General features: G+C 38.4%; 1 protein-coding gene across 3 annotated transcripts in view; it reads right to left on the bottom strand.

The window, feature by feature from the left end:
• LOC106055686 (tyrosine-protein kinase RYK-like) overlaps positions 1-27,408 on the bottom strand; it is a 145,312-nt gene that overhangs the window by 100,603 nt on the left and 17,301 nt on the right. The window contains exon 1 of one of the 3 annotated variants that reach the window (XM_056012693.1): positions 2,253-2,641. The exons of the other annotated variants lie outside the window; for them this stretch is intronic. The gene's annotated coding sequence lies outside the window, so the exon portion shown is untranslated. Of the gene's footprint in view, positions 1-2,252; positions 2,642-27,408 lie in introns of those variants that run through there. 3 annotated transcript variants of the gene reach the window in all.

The following is a 27,408-nucleotide window of genomic DNA, read 5'->3' as shown; positions in this document are numbered from 1 at the left end:
CTGGCATTAAAGCGTGAGTGCGCTGACCTGATTTGAAATAGGTACAATGTCCTCATTTTGTGAACAATGAGGTGTCGCTAGGAACTGTGTTTGTAACTTAAGCTATGCTAATTTTGTTTCCCTGCTGTAGTCTTGAGCTAAGTTTTAATCGGCATCTTTCTGGCATTTAAGCGTGGGTACGCTGACCTGATTTGAGATAGGTACAATGTCCTCATTTGTAAACAATGAGGTGTCACTAGGGACGTGACATAGAGAACTTAACCGCTGTAGGGGCATAATATTTTAACGTGTAAAACTTGAAATAAATTGAGTAACTTCTTTGTGAATAAAACTAACTATAAATGTTATTACCATGTAGACACATTTTAACTTGAGATGAAATAAATAAATGTAATAGACTTAAGCAATAATATAAGCTGGTATTTTGAACTAAATCTAACTCACTAAGAAAAACACGTCTTTTCACTCTGGCAATCTGGAATCATAAGACCGCTGACGACAATGCCGCTTATCTTGCACCATTCACACTACATAGCCACCAACCAATCGCTAACCTCGTCCCACCGTCACCACAGAAACACACACACACACTCAACGACAATTGTCTAAGGAATAATATCACGACCAGATTTGACGCCATCATGCATCAGATGTAATAGACAAACAGCCTGCTCATAAAATGAATGTTTGCAGAACGCGCCTGGAATGAAGATCCCAAACCAAAAGAAGCGCAAAAGGAGAAAGCGTGGAAGTGAAACAAACCAAAGTAGTGAAACCCTCTGAGTGATAGCGGCCATACCTAAAGTGCACAATTATCGCAGGCAAGCAAGCGCACTACAACAACAACAAAAAAAAGTATATAGATCGTGCTTAAGAAAAAAAAATGAGTTATGGATTATCTTTTCAAAGGTACCCAAAAGATACGGCGTGGAAAAAAAAGGGGGGGGGGGGAAGAGGTACCAAAAGTTAGGTTTCCATCGAACGCCGCGCGCCTTTCATTCAGACGAAAGAAAAGCAAAAAGGTAAACATTCTATCGTCTGCTCTGAAAAGCGCGCGCTGAACAGAATACGTTATTTGTATATTGAAAATACATTTGCACTCCATAGTCCTTTTTTTTTTTTAACTCTTAGACTGCGTCACCAATTGAAGAAAATGTCAGACATTTTGACTCCCTAATGCGGCTAATGGTGGCTAAAAGGGTTAAGTTTGTTTTTTGTTATTCTGTCTAAGCATTTACACTGGCATCTATAAAAGAATCTATTCATTGAGTCTTTAAAAAAAAGGGAGGGCTATGAATTCCGGTTTAAAAAAAAAATGTTTCTGTAAAGCGCTTTACAAACATTAAGTTCTCGTTTGCTCGAACAGTGTCACAAATTAGCGACTCTTTTTTTTTTCTTTTTTTTTTTAAACTAAAGAGAATGAGCCGTGTTAAATAATGCACTTCATTGCTCTTTGGAGGAGATATATTGCACCAATAATCGATCTCAAGTCTAACCCGAGAAGTGTCTGAATTCTATCTGCTTAACCAGGCGGGAGAACGAACAAAGTTTTGTTCAGTGGGTGGAATAGGATATGTTAGCGGCCGCGTGCGAACTGTTAATATACTATATTCTATTAGATTTAACTCAAGAGGCTATTCTGACGCATGAATGTACAAACGTTGGCTATTCTGACCCACGAAGCAAATAATTCTGTTCTGGGGCGTTATTTAACTAACGTTTACGTAGGAGTATAGTTTTAAACAGACTGTGATTATAAACTAAAGCATTGTGATTGGACTCTTTTATTAACGAGTACACAAAGATTATATTTAAAGACATTATTTGGTTGCAACTCATGTGTTGTATGCCGAGATAGCGACTTATTTACGCGAGGAACCCAGACTATAACTAAGTTTGAGCTTCAAGCGTCAGGGCAGTTTAGGCAGGAAGGGGGTACCTACGTTTATTTAGATCTCAATGTGATGTGCATCTAATTACACAATCCAATACCAGGTGTGCTGTACAGCTGTACACAGATATGACACGTGATTAAGAATATTTTGAATAGATTTGTAGATAACTAATGCTGCACGAACACTATTTCAACATTGGAAGGGAAATAAAAGAAAAGAGAAAGACTGAAGAACTGCTACTCGAACTGAATCCTCAAGCCTTCTTTACTTTTTATTTATTGTTGCTTTATTATTATGTATTATTAATTATCATTATTATTTTAAAATTCGTTTCAAAGTCCATAACGGTGAAGTTACCGGAAGTCAGCAGTAAAGTGTGTCACGACTTAGAAATAAGGCGGGAACACAAAAACAAGCAGTTGCATTTTCCCCTTCATATTTGTGCCCATGTCCTTTGAGCCGGACATTCTACTGGGCTTAAGGCACGTCCAGTCGTGATGGCCTTTGTCTTTCAACCATTCCACAGGATATTTATCTTTCCAGCCCACCCCCACCTTTTTTTTCTCTCTCTCCTTTCCCTACTCAGCCCCTTTTATTTCCCCCCTCTAAGGTCAGTTATTGTTTTAGCAACGTGTTTGTCAACACAAGACACAGTCCCCGAGGTCACCACAGGTGTCAGCACACACACTAACGGCATTGGGCAGTCAGCACACACACACACACACACACACGTCAAGCCTATCGTTCAGAGTTTAGGTTTTGCAAGACTACTCTATATCTGGAACCCTAGAAAATTGAGGCGATTAAGTCAGCTCACGTATCTATACATGGCCCTAGTAATAATTGTCTGGTTCACAGTAACCGAAAGTTTGTTTGGCTATTATCATGTACAGCTTATACTTGATATATAGACTTCACCTTTGGCTATTATCATGTACAGCTTATACTTGATATATAGACTTTACCTTTGGCTATAATCATGTACAGCTTATACTTGATATATAGACTTAACTTTTGGCTATTATCATGTACAGCTTATGCTTGATAAATAGACTTTACTTTTGGCTATTATCATGTACAGCTTATACTTGCTATGCAGACTATACTTTTGGCTATTATCATGTACAGTTTATGCTTGATAAATAGACTTTACCTTTGGCTATTATCATGTACAGCTTATACTTGATATATAGACTTTACCTTTGGCTATTATCATGTACAGCTTATACTTGATATATAGACTTTACCTTTGGCTATTATCATGTACAGATTATACTTGATATATAGACTTAACTTTTGGCTATTATCATGTACAGCTTATGCTTGATAAATAGACTTTACTTTTGGCTATTATCATGTACAGCTTATACTTGCTATGCAGACTATACTTTTGGCTATTATCATGTACAGTTTATACTTGTTATTTGTTATATAGACTTTACTTTAGGCTATTATCATGAACAGCTTATATAGCTTATACCCGATAACTCCTTAAAGTAAAAACTACGCTCGAAGAAGTTTTTAAACAGACAGGTATTAGTATTCTTCTTGAATGTAGTGAAGCATGTTGTCGGCATGAGATGAATGGAGAGCGAGTTTTCAACTTGTAGTCCATGTATGTAGTGAAAAAGCCTTTAGAGGGAGAAACGTGGTACGACTAGAAGCGTTGAGGAGCGCATGACTCACTGACATATTGAGTGATCGGTTGCTGTCGACGGTCGTTGACTTGAAGCACAAAACTTCTGGTAGACAACTAAGCCACTTTTGGCCTTTTTTTATATCTTAACGTGTAAAATATTATGTTTGTATTAAAATATAGACAAAGTCATCTAGTGATGAAATGCAATAAATATTTAGTAGACTTTAGTAATAATATAAAATGGTATTTTAAACAAAATCTAACTCACTACAATAACACATCTTTTCAGTCTCAGGTTTTAAAGTCGCCTGTCCTAATCCAGACCGCTGACAACAATCCCGTGTATCTTGCATCATTTACAGCCAATCGCTAACCTCTTCCCACCGTCCCCATAGAAACGCACACACACGCCCTCCATAACATGGGTTCACTAAGATGTGAGGGCATTTCTTTGTTGTAGATTCACTGATGATAAATAAAGTGTGGCCACCTTGTTGTCGAGTCTTGCATTCATAGGAAGCCAATGGAATGTACGCAAGAGAGCAGTAGCAGACGAGAGTCTTGTTTTTCGTATTTTTTATCAAGAGCGCGAGAAACAAAACGTTGTAAAAACCCTATGCCCTATACTGTAGAAGAAAAGTTATAAAGGTAGATAACTCTTAATATGTCACTACAGCACTGTACCAAATACTTACATGTTAGATTTGTATATTGTATACGACTAATTATAATTTTAAATAAGTAAACAATCTGAATGAACTCTACTAGATACAATTATTTCGTCTTAGTTTTTGTTTAATTGTTAAATCTTTGTTTGTTTGTTTTTTGGTTGTGTTTTTGTATTACTATAAGTTAGACCTCGTTGAAATTCATAAATTACTGTTATAAGTTAACAGCTAATTTTGATTATTAAATCTCGAAGATCCCAGAATTGTTGTACCTAAATGGTCATGAACAAGGTACGTGAACACTGGTTCCTAGCAATATTCCTTGCAACATTCGGAAGCTTTTTATTTCTATTAATTCGTTCTATAGGAAATTGAGCTCCAGCTCCAATTATGCTTGAATAGCTTGTCTCTTGTAAAGCTGTCGTGGATCCAGCTTGAAAAGCCCTTGTCTCTGGTAAAGCTGTCGTGGATCCAGCTTGAAAAGCTTGTCTCTTGTAAAGCTGTCGTGGATCCAGCTTGAAAAGCCCTTGTCTCTTGTAAAGCTGTCGTGGATCCAGCTTGAAAAGCCCTTGTCTCTTGTAAAGCTGTCGTGGATCCAGCTTGAAAAGCCCTTGTCTCTTGTAAAGCTGTCGTGGATCCATCTTGAAAAGCCCTTGTCTCTTGTGAAGCTGTCGTGGATGCAGCTTGAGAAGCCCTTGTCTCTTGTAAAGCTGTCGTGGATCCAGCTTGAGAAGCCCTTGTCTCTTGTAAAGCTGTCGTGGATCCAGCTTGAGAAGCCCTTGTCTCTTGTAAAGCTGTCGTGGATCCAGCTTGAGAAGCCCTTGTCTCTTGTAAAGCTGTCGTGGATCCAGCTTGAAAAGCCCTTGTCTCTTGTAAAGCTGTCGTGGATCCAGCTTGAAAAGCCATTGTCTCTTGTGAAGCTGAAGTAAAATATTCAGTCAGGACCCTTGCTGTTCGCGTATTACATGTCTCCATTTGGGTTCAGTCAAGCTCAACTTACATGAGGAGAGGCCCAACGTCATACTTCTGAACCCGGGCCCATGGAAAACATTCTGCGCCACTGGATCAGTAGTAATTTTTTTTTTAAATTAAGTATTAATTTCGTTTGAAAATAGCAAACATTGTTAATATATTTTACATAGAAATTGTTATAAACTGTAAATTTGTAAAAAAAAAATGTTTCTTTTATGTCATATTGTATGATATCTTATAGTAAAATAAATGTATATCGTTAGTGAAATTTAGTTTTGAGTGTATGAACATTAGTTATGAAAGATAATAAATCTATGTCAGAAAAAAAATTGATTTACACACACGTTACCCCCCCCCCCCCCATCTCTATCTCTCAGCAATCATTTCAAACACATACAAACTAATTCTTCGGAAACACACTCGACAAGAGATTTCCTGCTCAAATTTCTCATGTTTTTCTTGTGTCAAACACAAAATAATTTTTGTTAAAAATAATCTATCGATGAGCTTTAAGATAATGTTCGTATATAATTTGTCAGTGTACCAGCATGTAACAGGAATGCAAAATATTTTCTAGAATACTAACCCCCCAATCTTATCTGTAAGGTAATATTACTGTAGAATTTCTTGAATGCTAATTACTCCAAGGGCAGTGGAATCGCAAAGTCACTTAGCTGCACCCCAAGAGAGAACAATTCCAAAATGGATCAAAGATGATCGTGGCAATGAAATCGTGATAATGGCCGTGGTCTGTGCAAGCCATTAATATAGGCAGCTGTTACCTGCCACCTTGCATAGAACTATTATCTGAAATTCTAAATAACAGCATTATCTCGCGGTCAAATCTATTCCAAGCGTTCTATTTTGACGGAACATGAACCGATTGTCGTTAGATAAAGAAAGGGGGGGAAAAGGGTGATACGTTGAACTGTATTTCCGTGAACCCTGAATATGGTGGATTCTAGCGGAGGGGCCAGCATGACCCTAGTATACTCGGATATGAGTGAGAGCGGTAGGGTTAGGAAGACGCGTGAAGAGATGCGGATACAGCAGGACACCTCACGCGTGCACGCTCCTGCTGATGAGCTAACCACGCATCACCCTCCCAGACCAAAGGCAAAGGTTAGAGCTACACATCGGTCACGGTGCCAGGGGCTTGTGTCTGACGAGAGTGACCGGGGGGGGGGGCGAGTTTAACTTAACAGTTCCCGATTAGTAAAGTGGCAGATTGCACAAAGTGACGATTCCAGGCACCTAACAACTTCGTTTTGTTCCAAGCAGAGATGAAATTAGTTTCTATTCCAATCTCGGTCAATGAATGTTTTGATTAGTGTCGTAACGTCTTTCGACAACATGGCGGATCGAAGTTTAAACCAAATCGATACGCTTTGTTAAATAGACTAGCGATGTAAATGAAGTAATAAAACAAGTTTCAACATTCTGAGTACAAATAAAAATTTCATTTAAAACAAGCAAAATAGAAAAAAAAAAAGCTTATATTAAGTGTATCAATTAATTTGGATCAGTCAGGTAATTAAATTTGTAATAAGCCTCAGACGACAATCTATAAAAGTGACTAGTTCAGCTTTTACCGCCATGTTAGTCAAGTACTATTTCTTTCTCTTGGAAAGGGGACTAATTCATCTTATTACTTACTTATTACTTATTCAGCTTACTTCTGTCAAGTAACATTTCTTTCTTTTGTTTGAGATACCAAACAATGTAATTTATTACCAATAGTTGATTAACTTATTAATTTTTTTTACTGATTCTTGTGTTGTCAAGTAAAAGAAATAATGGGGCAAAAATTTCAGCTTGATCCCAAAATGGGTTTCGGAGAAATAGCGTGTACAAACTTTCGGCCAGACAGAAAGACAGACAGACTGAGTTGATATAAAGGCTTTGTTAAAAAAAAAAACAACAATATGAATGTTTGGCCTAAAACACTAGTCTATTTACGGGGCGGCTAGGACTATCGCGCCAGACTGGTTTGAAAACTTTAACAAAAAATATTTGTTCTCGAAGTATTCCATTTATTTAATTTCTTATTTTTATGTCTAGTTTTTTTTTTTTGTTTTCCTTTCTGAAATGCAAGCCAGCTTGTTTTCATTATGTAAACCATAACGCCAAACCCCCATAGCAGTAAACAAGATTCTTTGACACTTTGACGTTTTACGATTACTAAGTCGGGCGTTGTCAATTTGTCCTCATGCTCACATCTGCAGTATTTAAAGTTTCAATATGGTATTGCCTGGTATGGCAATATGAACATTAAAAATAAATAATAAACTTTATCAAATCATAAATGCTGATGGTATGTTCATTGGTAAACAACAAACAAACAGACAAAAAACAACATTTGGGCAACTGTTTTTTTTTTTTTTTTTTTTTTTTTTTTTTTTTTTTTTTAATTATTATAGCTTTTATATAGCGCTACTTTCATGCTTATAGCGTGCTCAGAGCGCTTTTGGTCCAATCTCATTTGTGGACCAGTGGGGGGGGGGGGGGGAGTATCTAGGAGTTGGTTTTCCGTGCTGCCTTTAGGCGCTCAGTAAACACAACTCTGCCCGAGTCGGGTGACGAACCACGAGCCCCCTTCTAGGTAGCCAAGCGCACTTGGCCTCTCGACCACGTTCTCACTGTTTGAGAAAAACATTCAGAAGAAAGCTGAAAACATTTTAGAAATTAAAAAAAAAACACCATCAGGATTTCGTGATTTAACCATGATCAAGGAGCAGCAAAACTTCGAGTACAAAGAAAAACAGACAAAGAAAAGCAGACAAAGAAAAACCTACTTTGTTTCCCTCGTAATCAAATCATTACATACAATTCAACTATATAATATAAATATTTCACATTAACTTTTGAATGAATCTGGTGTGAATGAATATTCTGATTTTAATAGTCATAATGTTTTTGTTTTGTTTTTAGTTTGTCTTGCACCAACTGTAAGAGAAATATCCTTTGATGGGTAAGTATTATGTGAAAAACGAGCTTATGTTCATCCTGGGGTCGAGCTTGGTTACGACATAAACCGAATCCAAGCATGGTTAATTCGTGAACCAAATCCAAGCATGGTTACACCATGAACCAAATCAAAGCATGGTTACACCATGAACCGAATCAAAGCATGGTTACATCATGAACCGAATCCAAGCATGGTTACATCATGAACCGAATCCAAGCATTGTTATGCATAAACCGAATCCAGGCATGGTTACATCTAAAACCGTATCCAGGCATGGTTACATCATGAACCGAATCAAAGCATGGTTACATCATGAACCGAATCAAAGCATGGTTACATCATGAACCGAATCAAAGCATTGTTATGCATAAACCGAATCCAGGCATGGTTACATCTAAAACCGTATCCAGGCATGGTTACATCATGAACCGAATCAAAGCATTGTTACATCATGAACCGAATCAAAGCATGGTTACATCAAGAACCGAATCAAAGCATGGTTACATCATGAACCGAATCAAAGCATGGTTACATCATGAACCGAATCAAAGCATGGTTACATCAAGAACCGAATCCAAGCATTGTTATGCATAAACCGAATCCAGGCATGGTTACATCTAAAACCGTATCCAGGCATGGTTACATCTAAAACCGTATCTAGGCATGGTTACATCAAGAACCGAATCCAGGCATGGTTACATCAAGAACCGAATCCAGGCATGGTTACATCAAGAACCGAATCCAGGCATGGTTACATCAAGAACCGAATCCAGGCATGGTTACATCAAGAACCGAATCCAGGCATGGTTACATCAAGAACCGAATCCAGGCATGGTTACATCAAGAACCGAATCCAGGCATGGTTACATCAAGAACCGAATCCAGGCATGGTTACATCAAGAACCGAATCCAGGCATGGTTACATCAAGAACCGAATCCAGGCATGGTTACATCAAGAACCGAATCCAGGCATGGTTACATCTAAAACCGTATCCAGGCATGGTTACATCTAAAACCGTATCCAGGCATGGTTACATCAAGAACCGAATCCATGCATGGTTACATCTAAAACCGTATCCAGGCATGGTTACATCAAGAACCGTATCCAGGCATGGTTACATCTAAAACCGTATCCAGGCATGGTTACATCAAGAACCGAATCCAGGCATGGTTACATCAAGAACCGAATCCAGGCATGGTTACATCAAGAACCGAATCCAGGCATGGTTACATCAAGAACCGAATCCAGGCATGGTTACATCAAGAACCGAATCCAGGCATGGTTACATCTAAAACCGTATCCAGGCATGGTTACATCTAAAACCGTATCCAGGCATGGTTACATCAAGAACCGAATCCAGGCATGGTTACATCTAAAACCGTATCCAGGCATGGTTACATCAAGAACCGTATCCAGGCATGGTTACATCAAAAACCGTATCCAGGCATGGTTACATCAAGAACCGAATCCAGGCATGGTTACATCAAGAACCGAATCCAGGCATGGTTACATCTAAAACCGAATCCAGGCATGGTTACATCAAGAACCGAATCCAGGCATGGTTACATCTAAAACCGTATCCAGGCATGGTTACATCTAAAACCGTATCCAGGCATGGTTACATCTAAAACCGTATCCAGGCATGGTTACATCTAAAACCGTATCCAGGCATGGTTACATCAAGAACCGAATCCAGGCATGGTTACATCAAGAACCGAATCCAGGCATGGTTACATCTAAAACCGTATCCAGGCATGGTTACATCTAAAACCGTATCCAGGCATGGTTACATCATAAACCGTATCCAAGCATGGTTATGATATAAACCGAATCAAAGCAAGAATCCAGGCATGGTTACGATATGAATTCAAGCATAGTTACGACATGAAAATGGATATAAAGTTAAGGTACGAGAAATATGACAACAAACAGAAGGTCAGAACGCTCCCTGATGAAACAGATTTAGATCTAAAGTCTCCGTAACTTGCAACTTACTTTCAATTTCAGTTGCCGATGGTCCCAGAAAAAGAAAAAAAGAATAGTGCACAAGTTGAGCATTGCTCACAGCTTTAAATGGACTGTTTGACCTGTCCGAAGACACTTCGAGGTGCTGCTGAGATTCTTGGTGGGACATCAAAGGTGGATGCCTGCTACATGTCACTCAACTGTGAGTTTTCTCGGGTTCTAGCAAAGACGAAAGAGATAATGAAAACCAGGCTTCCAGCCTCGGATCATCGTTATGACCAAAGTGCATACCACACATTCAGGACTACTACCCCCCACAGAAACAAAAGTTTGTGTCCACACCACACGTGCAGGACTACTACCCCCCACAGAAACAAAAGTTTGTGTCCATACCACACGTTCAGGACTACTACCCCCCACAGAAACAGAAGTTTGTGTCCATACCACACGTTCAGGACTACTACCCCCCAAAGAAACAAAAGTTTGTGTCAAAACATTTTTTTTTAATCTTTTTTTTTAATTGCATTCCTGGTGTAAAATGTCACGGTGACCAGAATTCCAGAGTCATAACAATTCAGACCTGGGCAAGAAGCAAAAAAATAATATTCAGACTAAAACGAGGTGGGGAGAAAAAGATTGTGGGGAGGAGGGTAACGTGACCATATAAACAACATAAACATTATAAAGATTATATTTAAAGTGTTTCTGGCCATATCACAGTATGTGGTCCACGAGTTGTCCCCTCTACCTCTTAGGGGAATAATTCTTAACATCCACCCTGGCAAGTAGTAGTCTTTTTTCGTTTTTTTTGTTTGCAAGGCTGGTTAGGTGGAGTGAACACCAAAAAAAAACATGGACAAAGCGGGGAAGGGGGGGACAAAGGTGTCTCGATGCTTGAAATCTACGCTACTGCTGTTTTATTTTTCTACTCCTGGAGGGACAAGCATCTTTCTTTTTTTTTTCCCCCGCGGGTAATCTAATCCGCAATGCAAGACTAGGCCCGCTGGTAAACGAGTTGCGGCCAGATAGGAGACAACAAAAAAAAATCCCAGCGAGTCTTTCAGTGGAGCAAATAGCTGGTGATTTTCAGTCGAATTCAAGAAAAACAGGACAAGAAAAGGCGAGGTAAAGACGAGGGTTTGGTTTAAAAAAAAAATATCTAAATTTACATTATTCAGACGAGGAGGTATTCGGTGATCTTTTCTTTGTTGAAGCCAGGCTGCTGCCGCGTATCAGCAGGACCCTCTCCACATTTCCAGTATAAAATGAACACACACACACAAAAATAGTGCTGTTTGCGTGGCCAGGAACCAAGCTTGGTTATGTTGTATAATATGAGCCAATGACTTAGTGCCATCATGGCATTTATGAAGCGACCATAACATTGGTGTTTAAAACATAAATTAAGTTTTTTTTTCCGTGACCACTGAGTAAATCTAGATCTACATGAATTATGACATAAGTAAGGTCTGTGATATATTACACCCGTTTGTCCCAACTCTGACAATATCACTTTACTTATTAGTGGTATAGAAACAGGTTGACCTAAAAAAAAAATATGTCACAAAATAAAAAAGGTCATGTAGATATTTTGAGGACTAGATAGCGTTAGTTTATAAGTTTACCTCACTTTAACAATAGTTTTACTGGAACAGGTTGATAGTCTCTGAGTATATTTTGTCTCCGAGACTACATAGTCTGATTCTTTTCTAAATCTGGGTCAATTTTGATTCTATTTTGACGAGAAAAGGCTGTGACATTTTCACTGTAGGTCGTGATCACAGAAGACATTGGTCAGCACTTAATACCCAAGGACTTTGGACAAGTCACTGTTCTGAGAATCGAACTGATGAAGATCAGGGCAACTATCTTCTCGGCCAACAGGTCAAGTGCTTACAATGATATTCTGCTGTTTATACATAACGCCATTACGAGAAACAAACTCAACGGCATATATCAATTAAAGAACAAACTTTGCACTCTAATAGTTTGTTTTTCCTAGTACAGCGATGCTCACTTCCGGCCTGCCTTTCCTGCTAACGTTCTGACAATGTTACCCTCCCCCCCCCCCAACGCCCTCCCGCCCCTTTCAAGCATGTACAAGCACGCTTCTGTTCCCCTCTTTACGAGAGGCCCTGTCAAAGGCTCCCAGAGGCGCCTCGAGTTTCGAAAAACGGAAATGTTATTTGCCATCTCCATCGATGACGCACGAGGTTAAGGGTCAAGGTTGAATGGAAAGAGAGACCCAATTTATCTTTTAAATCATTTTTACCCCCCCCCTTTTTTTTTTTCAAAACTCACCCAGGGAAAAAAAACTTTTTTTTAAAACAACTGAACGGATCTCGTTGAAAACCTGACGGCCCCACTGAAGAGGGAAAATGTCTGACATCTCATGGTAGTAATAATAATATCCACACGTTTTGTCCACGGTTATTTATTTATTCATTTATTTACTTTCTTTCGACTTTTAAATCTTGTGTCGCTCCCCAATTCAGCACCCCACCCCACGCCACAATCATACATAACCCCCACTATTCGTCATTCTACTGCTCTATCCAAGCGAAATTTCCCCTGAGTGGCCAGGAAGGGCCTCCCTTCCAAAAGCTTTCAGCTGCTAAATTCCTTTCGCTATTGCTGAATGACATCCAGAAAATATAAAGCGAAAATTAAACACAGAGAGCGTGCAGTAGGCTGTTCCCTTCCTCCTTAGCAAGCCTTGGAAAACGTAATGATTCAATTTATTTTTTAGCAGGGCCCCACATAATAATAATAAAAAAAGACGAACTTAAAGCATTGGCAGGAAAAAGACGAAACTATAAATTTCCACCACACACAAAACAGAGATATAAAAAAATTCCCGGATGTCACCGGATTGATAAAAAAAAAAAAATATCGATATAAACACGCTACAGTTGTGTGGTGATGATAAACATAGCATGAGAATCAAAATATACATTTTGCCCAGACCAACCTGAGTACGTAGATTCTAAATGAATTTTAATTTAAGACATTAGGAGGTACTTCAAAGATAATATCTAGCATGAAGTGTGAAAGAACAAATAAATACAGATTGTTGAGGAAACCAAGACGTCTGCTTGTCGGTGGAGAGAATTCTGAAGAGGCTCGAACATTCAAGAACTTTAAGGCCACTAGATCTTAATTAAAAGATCTTAATTAATTACCAGCATTCACAATGACAATAATTTTAAAAAAATATTTAGACTATTACATTTGACATTTTTTAAATGTGTGTTTTTTTTTATAGCCACGTCAATTACTATTTCAAAAGAAATTCTTTTTAGGAATAATAAATCTAATTATTATCATCTTTTTATTATCATTTTTTTATCATTATTATCGTTATGAAAATAGTATACCTGCAAAAACCAAAAGGCAGACCACAAATACGATGGCTAGATGATGTAGAGGCAGACCTACAACAGCTAAGAGTTCGGTAAGGAGACAAAAAAAAAAGCACACAGTATAGATTTGACTGGAAAGATGTGTTGAATCAGGCCATGGCACCTCATATGCTGTACTGACACTGGCAGGGATCCTCAGGGATGATAAAATGTCGCCATGAGCCTCAATCTTTATATTTGCAATACATCATCCGACATTTGTATTTTTGTGATCGACACGAAGAGACTTTCGTTAAATCTGAACACCCTCGTGTATTATGTAGATTATGTACCTTACGAACTTCTTGTTTTCAACTAGTCTGCCAACATCTGAAAGTCTCATTGGGGTATGTCCCAGATTTTTTTAAAAGGAAAATTGGTGTGGGCGAGGATCTAAAAATAATAGAAAAGAGTCAACAAAAAATAAAGAGTATGAAAAAAACAACAACAACGAAATACGCAAGGCATTTTGGGTCACGTTGACAGAAATAAGAGTTTAAGTGTAAATCACTTCGTAAGTAAGAATCGTTTACCGTTAGTTGTGTTTGCATTCATTCTTGCTCGTGTTCAACTTGCAACTACGCGCTATAGATAATACTGACAAGCATAGCAGCTGAGTATGGCCATATATATGAACGCTGAGTATGACCACATATATCAACGCTGAGTATGGCCACATATATGAACGCTGAGTATGGCCACATATATGAACGCTCAGTATGGCCACATATATGAAAGCTGAGTATGGCCACACATATGAACGCTGAGTATGGCCACATATATGAACGCTGAGTATGGCCACATATATGAACGCTGAGTATGGCCACATATATGAACGCTGAGTTGAGTTTTGCCAAGCATGAGAACACGCCAAGACATCTGTACCCAATACCGTACACTACATCTCCTGTCTCGTGTTACTTGCTCTCACATAGCGGATGCTTGACAGATGAGCTGTATCATCAGTTCTGGGACAGCGAGACAAGAGAGAAATGCGGAACATGTTGTCGTTGTTCCTGATCCTCCAGTTCTCAAATATGAAGACCTGCCAGGGAAGATAGATTCCTTCGAAAGTTTCTCGTCATCGCCCCCCCCTCCCCAAGTTACTCCTCCCCTCACGACCTAGACAATCTGTTCGTATGCAAGTGTCGTATTTATCGGAAACCTAACACTGACATGGGACGGGGATTTTAAGACTGTGTTTGTGTCTGATTGTGTGTGTTTGTGGGAAAAAAAAAGGGGGGGGGGTAAATGTTCCAAGATTTATTCAAGTCCAGTGTGTTTAGTTTACATAGAATAAACGCAAAACTATTTTATTGATTTATGACTTCTCTGTTAATAATAAATATTTACTGCTGCATGGATAAACGACTGTATAGGAAATACGATTTGGTCCGGCAGGGTAACATATGCATGTTTTTCGTATTTTTTGTTAATAATAGTCTGTACCAACCCCTGCCCATCTCACTCCTTTGTTTTCCCTACTTACCTTCTCTCTCTCTCTCTCTCCCTCCTTTTCTCTCTCTCTCTCTTCTCTCCCCTTCCCTCCCTCTTTACAGCCACATATTCAAACATTGTTATAATTCGCCAGGAAAAGGACAGAAACTAATGTTCCCATTCCTCATAAATGACCAGTGGTCATCGGAATGACAGATTCACTCTGTCACAAGGTCACTTAATACCACCGCTACGTTTGTTCTCGTCCAGACCTGGGACTCACTCGGGTACTTTGCGCTGACACTGGGAGCAGACGATCTACAACGACAGCTCACGCTATATCCCCAAAAAGAAAGAGGGGGGGGGGGAGAACGGCGGCCAGCGTTCAATCTTCCCGATGAAATATGCACAAGAGTAGGGAAAGGAAAGGGACACAATCGTAAAGCTAGAAGGTGGGGGGTGGGGCAGAGAGGCGCCATTCTCAATAGGAACTTTTTACGCTAGGGGGGAAGGAATGAGGGGGGGGGCGAGGACTGATGCTAGTCGAATTTTCGGTTTCCCTCCTTCCCTTTAAAAAAAGAGAACAAATAAACACTTGGAATGTCAGTCACTTCTTTAAACAATACACGCAGACACACACACACACGAAAAGGACAATTTAATAATCAGCCAACTTCCAGGCCTGTCCGAGGTTAATGCCATCTAACAGTCAAGTCCGGCAAGGCAATTCAGCTCCACTGTCACGTGCCCTCCCCAGTTCCACTGGACACCGGAGATGGAGGCTGACGCTGTCCCGGTTGTTGTTTCTGCCCTTCCTCCTCCCCCCCCCAGCAACGATCACAACAATGCATGAGAGGGCATGGGGCATTGTAAAAAGGGGGGGGGGATTAATTCTTAAATAAACACGTTGAAAACGACCGAGAGATATTTCTACAGAAAACACTTCTTGGCCATGGAGACAGAAGGGAGCCAATTTCGACCAGGAAGGAGTGCCCCATCAACGCCAATTGAAGCTTTTTTTTTTCTTGTGGAGGAAAGGGGAGGAATAAGATCTGCACAAGGTAGTAACCTCTTTCGCCATCGGAGCCAATCCCCATTAAGGGGGGGGGGGAGGGCTACTCCCAATGAACTATAGGAAACATAAGATAATTAACAGAACCACAAAAGTCTTACTTTTTACCCCAATAATTGTTTCCGTTTGTACAAAGCCTATATTCAATCTCTCTGTCTGGTACGATCTGTTTTTTTTTGACACCTTATGTCTCCCACTTACCAGTCTTGGATCAAGTTGAAACTTTGCACAATTATTCACTGCCCCTAACAAAACATAAATCAATTTTTTTTTAATTAACCATTCAGTCAATTAAGTAGTGATTTTCTTAGATAAAGAAAAAGGGAAATAATATTAGAGTACCGAGAGATATTGCTGTAAATATGCGGCTCATTCCCTTATTTAAGCTTCACTTTTTAAAAGTATTTTCTATATTTTCCTTTTTGTTTCTACTCTCTTTTTGATAAGCAGACTAAACTCCTTTGTAATTGGTTCTCAGCTTTATATGTATTTTATTTTAATCTCAACCAGAATTTCAATGTGTAATATTTAAGAAATGTGAAGGCGTACTGTTCTGAAGCTTTGGAGATTCAAAACTCCCTATAATGTAAATAGATTTTTTTCCCCAAGAAAACAAATAAATAATTCATAGATTCCAAAACGATTGCCAAAATAATTCTCCGAGAGCTTACGGAGAATGTCACAATAGCCCCCCCCCCCCCCAACCGAAACATTTTTTTAATTATGATGCAATGTTGCCTAAATTGCCCAGAAATAAATAAGCAATTACTCGTTACGCGACAATGTCGGAATGTAGACTTAAGAGGACAATATCGAAATGTCTTCTAATTGGTCCAGACGTAAGGAATGACAATCTGAAATGTGTATTCTAATTTGTGTTGACTTCATACTTTATGATGATCTATATGGCCAGGTATTAGGAGCATCGCTCGGTTCATAGCTAGTGTTCCAAATTTAAATTAAATAAAAGTGTTTTTTTTAAAGTAGAATCTTTTGCACGCGAAACACACACACACACACACACACAATTACATACACGCTCACGCATACGCGTGCCAAAGAAACGTTAACAACACAAGTGCGTGAGTAGATAGATAAGTATTGGAGTAGATAGATAAGTATCGGAGTACATAAATAAGTATCGTTATACATAAATAAGTATAAGTATCGGTATACATAAATAAGTATCGGAGTACATAAATAAGTATCGGAGTACATAAATATCGATTTAGGAGCTCCTAGACTAGCAAGCGATTGATTTGTCCACTATTCACCCTTTTTTTTTTCCGCTTAAAACACATCAACAGGTAATGCAATGAACCTCTCCAAGTGATCTGGCCCTAACACTATAAACAAAGATGTCCGTTGAACCGAGACCAACCGTTTTTGAAGGCCTGAACGCTTACCTGTAAGGGGGTAGACAACCTGTGGGTAGTTTAGACCAATAGATCGTTGCCACGTCGTACAGACCTATAACGTGGCCACGAGCTATTGGTCTCCACTGCCCAAAGGTTGCGAGGTTGCAAGTCAGTGTTTAGACCTTCTATGACGATTGGTCTCGCTCGAACAAGTCAGCGTCTTGGCTAATCTCGAACATGACGTTTGACATTAAAAAAAAACAAAAAAAACTTCGATTTGTCAGCGCCTTGAGCTCGTCCGTGGAATTAGATCGAGGCCATTGAACAAGTTGCTCCTGAATATTTGTTATACTGGAGTTCACGATGAAACACAAAGCAACAGAAGAAAAAATATTTTGTTTTGTCTTTTTGTCTTTCTCTCCGTAATTATTTACCACATTCTGGTGGAATCAACGCTATGGTATCGTCAGTTAGGAGAGAAAGAGTTAATACGGGCGTTAAAGTTGGGGAGAGAAATCAAAAGAAAAGAAAAAGGTTGCCAGGGAGTGAGAGACAGTCGGTGAGAGAGTGGGACTGATAGACAGGGGCGGGGGGCAGTCAGACAGTGAAAAAAAAAGGGAAAGAGAGAGAGATTGAGAAAGACAGAGGGTGAAGACAGTGAGAAAGAGAGAGAGAGAGAGAATCGAGAGATAAAGAGAGAGAGAAAGTGTGAGGAGAGATACATGTAGTGAGAAACAGAAAGAGTAAGTTTGGGAGATAGTGAGAGAGAGAGAAAGAGAAAAAAGGAGGAGGGGGGGCTGTCAGACAGTAAGAGAGGGACAAGAGATTGGTCTTGAACAGCACTCGAGACATGCCAAGAGATGTCTGCTTAGAAGTTGCCTAACAACTTTTGAGATAACAAAAGTGCTTTTAAACTGACAGGTTGTTTTTTTTTTTTTTGTTTTGTTTTTTTTACCACTGTAAAAGAAAATGCGAACTAAAACTCTATGGCCATATCACAGGGTCCTTAGGGCTCACAAAGACCTTCCTTCAGGGAACAGTACCAGGAAAAAGAAGAAGCAGACAGAGAAAGCGATGGCAAGACAACATTAAAGAATGAACGGGTCTGAGATTCAATTCTGGGCAGAAGATAGAGAGGAATGGAGAGAGTCGGCCGACAGATCATGTGTAATGCCCCAATAGTTCAACAGACTTAAGGTTAAGTGCAGACTTAAAAGTTAAGTGAAGATAACAATGTTTAAGTCTTGCTTTGTTTGTTATTATTTTCTTCTCAAATATTATTTTGACCCAGGCTTAAAACAAACATTTTTATACCGAATGGTACATAGGCTGCAATTACACGTGTTAGTTTTAAAAAATACAATTATTCACAATTACAAAAACCATACCCAAGTATAATAACAAAATACATTTTAAAGAAGAGCTACATTGTTATTCAATATGTGTACACATATATTTTTTAAATATGATTGTTTGGGTGTGTACGTTCACGCGTCTACACTAGAAACCAAGAGAGACAACCAAATAATCAAGATGTAGGAACGATTTCTGTACAACATTAGTTTATAGGACCAGGTTAATGATCAAAGTTGCCCTAAATAACAATGTTTATATTTTGTTTTCTTTATTACAGCCATCCTCAATGTTACTTCTTTCTCCAAAGTCTGTTAAACACGTGGCTCCACTAGTGATCTGGAAACAATTCTCTCCATTCCTAACTAGTTCAAGTCAACTCTAACGCCTAAGGCTAAACTAGTAAAAGACCCGTTCATTTCTTGGTATTTCGACTAGAGGTTTGTATTTAAAAGAGAAAACAAATCTCCAAACCATCTGTCAAAATATTTCAATGTTCAAGTACCCTGTCATTCTCAGTTATATGCAACCTGTCCTTGTTAATAAGTATTACAGAGGGGCCATCAGCTGATTTCTACCCAACAAATAGCTAAAGAGAGAGAGAGAGAGAGATGGGGAGGGGGGGGGGGGAGAGAAATTCCCATCAATTTAAACTAATATTAAGTACTTAGGCCGACGACGCCGCTGCCTATCAAATTAAGAAAACAATTACTAGACTCTCCCTCATCTCCCTTTTCTTTTTCTCCCCGACGACCCCCCCTCCCCCGCGTACACACACACGCACTGCATGAGAACGAGGCGCGCACTTCATCCCTTTCCGTTCCAATCTCTTCACATTTACCGCCAGCTCTTCCCACGGGGCGCCGTGGAGTGGTGTTCCCGGGAGAAAAATCATTTTAAGGTAAAGAAAGAAATCACATTGTGTGGTACGCGGGGGGGGGGGGGGGGGCAAAACGCACCCATTGAACTTTTTTTCACTATTGAAAAGAAATAATAATAAAATAAAACGGCGTATTGGGAAGGGGGAGGTGGGAAATCGCATCGCACCAGTTTGTGAGTCCATTGAGCAGCTTAATTAAAGGACCCCACGTGATAACAACACTTGGCCAGTGCAACGTGTGCATCAAACATTCACGCACCAAAACACACACACACACACACACACATACACCAAAAGGTGCGGGTTTTTGTTTTTTTGCAACTGAAACAAAAGCGCATGACAGCGACGCCTGGGTGCAGACGTGTGTTAAGTTGATTTATTGCAGCCGCACAGATTGCAGTGAGGAAACTAATCATGAATTGACCCATTCAACTCTTTATCTACACAATTATCACAAACTGGCTGTCGGGCGTTTTACTAGCCTGGTCATTAGGGCCAGTTCTAGTGGCTAGGGCCGATGACGTGAACTAATGAAGTGGTCAGCAAAATTCATTGTATGAATGATACAATAGTTCAAAGTTTTGTTCTTAGATACCTTCGCCTATCCATTAGACTTAGACTGTTTAACAGTTGGGGCATTACACATGATCAGTTGACCGTCTTTCTCCATTCCATTATGTCATTGCCTTGACTAGGATATCTTTCAATGACAGGCCCGTCAATTTTCAACGCTTTCTCTGTCTGCCTTTTCATATATTATATTATATTATATTATATTATATTATATTATATTATATTATATTATATTATATTATATTATATTATATTATATTATATTATATTATATTATATTATATTATATTATATTATATTATATTATATTATATTATATTATATTATATTATATTATATTATATTATATTATATTATATTATATTATATTATATTATATTATATTATATTATATTATATTATATTATATTATATTATATTATATTATATTATATTATATTATATTATATTATATTATATTATATTATATTATATTATATTATATTATATTATATTATATTATATTATATTATATTATATTATATTATATTATATTATATTATATTATATTATATTATATTATATTATATTATATTATATTATATTATATTATATTATATTATATTATATTATATTATATTATATTATATTATATTATATTATATATTATTATATTATAAGTCTTAAAAGAAAGAGATGGAGAGCCTGGAAATGATCTACAGTCGTTATGCACACAATGCAACTCGAATAAATGAGAAAGGGAGTCATTTTTTCTTGCCTAAATATGCAAATATCCAGAACTAAAATAAGTAATTAAAGTTGAGATTCAAAATTGAACTTTATTTATTTCCCTATGATATGCAAAAGGTTATATTTATTTTCTAGGATTTAGTTGTTTAGTTAAAAGGACTATGAAATACTGTAACTTAAGTAGAATGAAAGAAAGGACCGAGAAGTACCATTAAATTCCCTAAACTCCTTAAAGGCTTATAATTATAGTAAAGAATTGATGCATTCTTTGGTGAGGAGCAACCGTGCCATTTTAAAAAGTCTAAATCATAGGATTATTAAAAACAGAGCCCGTACTGCTAAGAAAGAATTAGTGTTTTGGCCACACACAAAAAATTAAAAACCTTTAAAATAAAGTGTATGGCTATTCGTTTATCTTTAGCGTCCCTAGACGATGGGGAAAAAAAAAGAGTAGCTCTCATATGAGAACCTGTTTCTTTGCAATGAAGCTGGATCCCCAGTATTGCGCCCCTAATAGGTCTCCTGGGGACTAGAACTTACAGCTTGGAAGTCACTAGATACCATCTCGCATACACTACACCCCCCCCCCCGCCACTTTTTGTGTTTTCTCTCTCTCACCCCTTAACACATCGGGGTTTTTTTGTTTTTTTTTAATAAAGTTGGGAGGAGAACTGAATGAAAAGATGTGATTACGTCATTTCCGAGATAGGAAGGAAGAACGATAAATCCCACCCGATGAGCGAAAAATGATGTGTATAATCTTGCATTGATTATCTCCCAAGACAAAAATTAAAAAAAAAGGAAATAATAATAACGCGTATGTTTTGTGCGTGTGTGTGTGTGTGCTTTGCTTCTTTCATTTAAATATATTATATCAGTCCAGTGATGCCCAAACTGTGCCCCGCGGGTCAGATACGGCCCGTGGCTGTGCACTTTCTTCCAATATTAGTTATGAAAGCCGCAGAGTATAGGATTCAAAGGATTCGGCTATTTTTATTTGGCAGCGTTACGGACCGTGTCAAAAACTTTATGGCTCTCGGACCAAAAAAAGTTTGGGCACCATTGCACTATACCAGTGATTCCCAAATTGGTCTATATAGAACCCCAGGGGTCTACGAGACAAAATATTTTGGGCACCATTGCACTATTCAAACGATGAATTAAGAAACCAAGGTCACGAGTAAAAAAAATACAGTACATTAAAGGGAAATAACCATGTTGTTTTTTTTTTTAATTTAAGATTTTGACATTGAAATTCTGCGTAAAAAGTTGTAATAGTACACATAAACGCATTTTCTTTTTAGATGTTTGGAAACATTTATAGCCATTGCCTACGTCACTCTCCTCAACAATACTGAAAGAGGATCTAGATCTAACCAACCACAATACATCATGCTAACAGTGACTGCTAGAACTAGATTTAGTCTCAACACGCGTTGTTTTTTTAAATCGATAGACCTTGATAGTATCTACATCTTGTTAAAGTCTAGATTTAGATAGATACCTATGTCTATCAATTTAGAACAAACAAAACAAAAACTCTACTTCGAAAATCTTAAGTAGCACACACACACACACACAATTCAAATAGCATAAAATAATTTAATTTATTGGTAACCTTTCAGTTTGTTATTAACGTGACAAAGGTCAGAGGGCAAGGAAAAGACACAGTATGACATTTTAATTCCAGCCAATCCTATTTATCCTTCAAAAGCCGCTACAAGACGGGTCTGCAATAATCTGCTAGTAAGCCAAGAGTAAATATTCAAATCATACCAACGTGGCGCCGCTTACTTTCTTCTCTTTTTTTTTTTTTTTGAGGCACGGATTGGGTATCTGGATAGAAGTCAGGTGAAATGTATATTTATTCAGAGGAGTTTCGTCGAAAAAGGTATTGAGGAATACATTTCATTTACCCCACCCATTTTTTTATATTATTTATCATGTGCTTGACAACACACACAGAACACGCACACAAGCATATAGATCTATATGTGTTGTCAAGAGTCACGTTTTATTCATGTAACTGGACTGTATACTGTATGTACAAACTTATTCTCGTTAATCACTTAAGTGTAAGCATCTAGGAGGTAGATGTGACCAGAGGGTGGAGGTGACATCTTAGCATCTCGCGGCGGGGTGGGGGTGGGATATCTGGAAGAAATGTGATATCTTGGAATCTTGCAAGAGATGTGATACCTTCTGTTGCAAGAGATGTGATATCTTGGAATCTTGCAAGAGATGTGATATCTTGGAATCTTGAAAGAAAAAGTGATATCTCGGCATCTTGCAATCAATCCACCATGCCTATTCTGGGGTGGGGGGGGGGAGCATGGTGGGTATCTCACACAGAGGCAGCACAGTAATGGCAATTACTTCATCATACTTGGCCTCACTGTGAGCTCCAAGGTCATTTCTGTCTGCTGGAAAAACTACCCAACCAAAAGCATCACTTTGTTGAAAGGGCAATGATTGAGTTTACCTTCAAACTTCTCATGGTCATCCCTCCCCGCCCACCCCAAAACAAACTTAAGAAAGTGTGAGTGAAGAGAGTCTATTGAAAACTCAAAGTTTTGTTTAGAGCCATAGACAGTATTTCAAGGGTCCTCAGATACAATATATCTCTAGGAAATTCAATCATTCAAATTTTCAAAAACATTAACATAAAATAAATAGAATACTCAGAAATTATTTGTATCGATGTGTATACAAAGACCTTGCCCGAAGGTCTTCGGGGCTCGCAGAGACATTCCTACAGGAAACAGTACCAGGAAAAAGAAGAAGAGGCAGACAGAGAAAGCGAGTGGAAGACAGCATAAAAGAATGGACGGGCCTGCCATTGAAAGAGGTTCTATCCAAGGCATAAGACAAAGAGGAATGGAGAAAGACGGTCGACAAACCCCAACGGTCCAACAGACTAAGGGATGGGTGAAGGTTAAGGTGATACAAAGACCAATCTAAAATGTGCATTACATTATATCTCCCTAACTTATACAAGTGCTAGTCAGATCAAAATGTTTTTGCGGAGTTTTCAGAAAACCACGTGTTCTTATTTACTTTTCCCCAGGCCATTGTAAGCATTCGATCACTCGAGTAACTTTTCCATTAGACGTTTCCTAATATCTCGATATTTCCGTTGTAATGAAATTATGGAACAAAATGCAAATGTCACAAATGAAAAAAAAAAAAATTGAGAGCCACCGGTTCATATCAATCAGGTATGTCAAAATAAGATAACATTTGTGTGTGTGTATTCCACCTTGGACTGAATGCAAAGTCAATGCGGCTATAGAAGCCATATCTTGTTTGGGCTTCGTGTTTACTTTTAGTACTTAAAAAAAAAGTTTTTTTTACATGCGTTCAGATATTCTAAAGAACTACAACTCTTATCTGCTTGCGATTCAAATGGTATGTTGGTGTTAGTGCAGTAAATGCACAGGTTGTCTTTTCTTGGAGTCAAAAGATTTCTAAACTTTCCCCTTTAAATAAAACTGACTCTGGGGAAGGGAGGAGTGGGGCCTCAATTTTGACCATGTCACGTGATAAGTATCAGTGGTGATGGATTCAACGAAATGGAAACACTACCAAGGAGTGAAAAAAAAGAGGGGGGGGTGATGAGGTCTTTGACCCTTAGGTCCAATCACTGCTCACATCAAACCCATTGGGTTAAATTACTCAAGTCACCGAGTTCTGACTTATGCGATCTCACGTCTGATTGCCCGGAGGCACGAGGAGGTTCGGCTTGGAGAAGACGGTTGGGGATGTGTGGCATTTTGTGAGAAGTGAAAGATTGGAGTTAAATTGGAAAAGTCGCCGTGAGAAAATAGATGAACACAACCACGAATGAAAAATCTAATGTTACCATCGATGGTCTCGTGATTGTGAAAATACCAGCATGGGGTTGGGGATGTCAGTTGCATTGAAGAGCCAGAGATGTTGAGGAAAGATGGAAATCTCTCTCTTTCTCTCTGTATGTGTGTGTGTGCGTATGGGATTGAGTAGATGAAGAAGAGATCATTTTCTCTCTCTCTAGAAAAGCCCAAAAGAACGCGGCCACACTAACGTAGCAATAACTGTTGTTTTATGGCAGGTGTGTATAAGGCGATATGTGGGTCACTCTGCTGAAGTTGTCGTCAAGAGTGACTTTGCTTTACGTCCAGAGTCATAAAAATACAAAAATATTTTTATTTAAAACAAAACAACACTTCTATTTGAGTGCAGTAGACATGCTCTAAATGAAGGGCGAGCCCAACGAACAAGTGTCATGTTCCTCTACGTGTCTCTACCATCAAATCTAATTTTAAAGTACCGAAAATATATCTGAGATTATAATGACGAACTTTTTTTTTTTTTGTTTATCAATCGCATATTTCTAAGCAATGGAGAGGCTTTTAGAGTTCGTTTATCAGCGAAATTCAATTGTAATATTAAAAAAAAGCTACTTTAGCAATCCCAGACCTCCTGGTGAGAGGGGAGTGAACTCCCAGATACGAAACTGTCACGATGTAATGGAAGAGTGGAGACATCCCTAAATGTAAACGTCTAAAATTAGTGACATTCAGACATGACACGCTTTCCTCCCTTTAGTGTGTTTTTTTTCCCCTCATAATTTTTATGTAATTATTTAAAGACCTGAACACTCTAATTAAGTTTATTATCTTCGCAATTATGGTCTCTTTAACAAACAAACTAACTCATACACTATAAAACTACGCTTATTTTGTTTGCAATCTTTTAAACGACTAAATCTAATTAGTTTCCACAGTTACAATTAGATAAACCTAAATATGTATGCAATAAATCTGCATAATTGAGACTGTAGCAATTTGGAGGCCATCCCTTCTCGACCAGTTTCATCCACGTGTGTGTAAGTATATATACTTATATATATATATTGGGGGAGGGCTTTATTACATTTTTTCACAAACAATTAGAACAATGATTCTACAATAAAAACATAGCATAGTACTTCATCAAGCCTCACAACTAGTCGAAGACTGTCTGCTATATTTCCCTGCGACACCTTCCCTGGAAAAACGAAGAACACATTAACTAAAGAAAACAATTCAGTGACTCTTGACTGATTCCTAGTAGAATAATTTTTTTTTAAGTCCATCCAATCAACTTTGAAGCTCTATACTGCATTCTATATAAAAAAACAACAACAAGGTTACAAAAGACAGTTTGTGTGGAAACACAAACTCAAAATCGGCCCCCGAAGTGGTCCACCCAAGCAGGCTTCAATATTTTCAGAAAGAACATCCGAATGAAATTATATCAAAGACAAATGAGAGATAAGAATTGAGAAAGAAGGTTAACAGATCTTGTGTAGTGCCCCAACGGCCCCGCAGATCAAAGGATAGGTGAAAGTGAATGTAAAGTTAGATGTGAACCTGGCCTAACTAGTTCCCCTTTCAGACCTTGTGGTCTATAGGTCAGATGATGTAAAGTTCATCTGATTTTGTGGCCTGCGGTTAACGAGAGTGTCATGTAGCCAGCACAACGACCAACCGCCTTTACTTTTCCCCAACTAATGTCAGGTACCCATTAGAGCTGAGTGGACTCAGAGGCGCCCAAAGATTCCAAAGTTGAAAATCCCAGTGAACAGGACCCCCGGTTCGGAAGCCAAGTGCTTTACCGCTCAGCCAGCGCGCCTCTCCTGGCCTAACTGATGTCTTATAATTGATGTAATTGTTTTGAAAAGGCTCAATCTCTCAATCCTTAAAAAAATTCCGCATTTTAAAAAAAGTTCAGGAAAATGAAGTTTACAAGATTACTATTCGTTTTAAATTAGGTTTAACTTAATTCATACTAATTAGCTTTCTCTCTGTAAAAAAAACTGCTTGCATAACTGATTTTAAAAATTAGATTTTTCGCTTTCAGAAAAAAAAAGTAGCCGTTGCATCAGAACTTTGAATGGTCTAAAATATTGTGATGACGGATTTTCAATATCTTTTCTAGTTTACGAGATCTAAACGGGACGGACGGACAGACGGACAGACATTTCGCACAAAACTAATAGCGTCTTTTCCCCTTTCGGGAGCCGCTAAAAAAATCAACAACTGCCTAATGATAAATTCGCGATCTCCATTGTACGTTTAAAAAAAATGAAAGAAATGTTAGAAGCTGTTATGTTTCAAAATAGTAGAAGGGGGGACTCCTGGGGTCACCGGTAATAGTATCTTTTAAAGAATGACAACAACGCAGACACACAAAAAACGTGCCGTGCATACGAGTGACCGAGTTAACATCTTCAGCGATGTGCTAAGTGTGTCTGACAAGCACATTTCACATTGTTATTAAACACAATGAACACACACACACAACACATAAGACCTAACTACACACCCTACACACATAAAGGAATGGCTGTAGGTCTGTACGACGTGGCAACCAGCTATTGGTCTAAACTGCCCACAAGGTTGTGAAGATGCAGGCCAGTGTTAAGGCCTTCTATACGATTGGTCTCGCTCGGATACGCTTCCATGGCAATCGAA

This window comes from Biomphalaria glabrata, chromosome 15 (genome assembly GCF_947242115.1).
Source record: "Biomphalaria glabrata chromosome 15, xgBioGlab47.1, whole genome shotgun sequence".
NCBI classification, from domain to species: Eukaryota; Metazoa; Mollusca; class Gastropoda; family Planorbidae; genus Biomphalaria; species Biomphalaria glabrata.
This window is presented reverse-complemented; position numbering and strand designations above follow the sequence as displayed.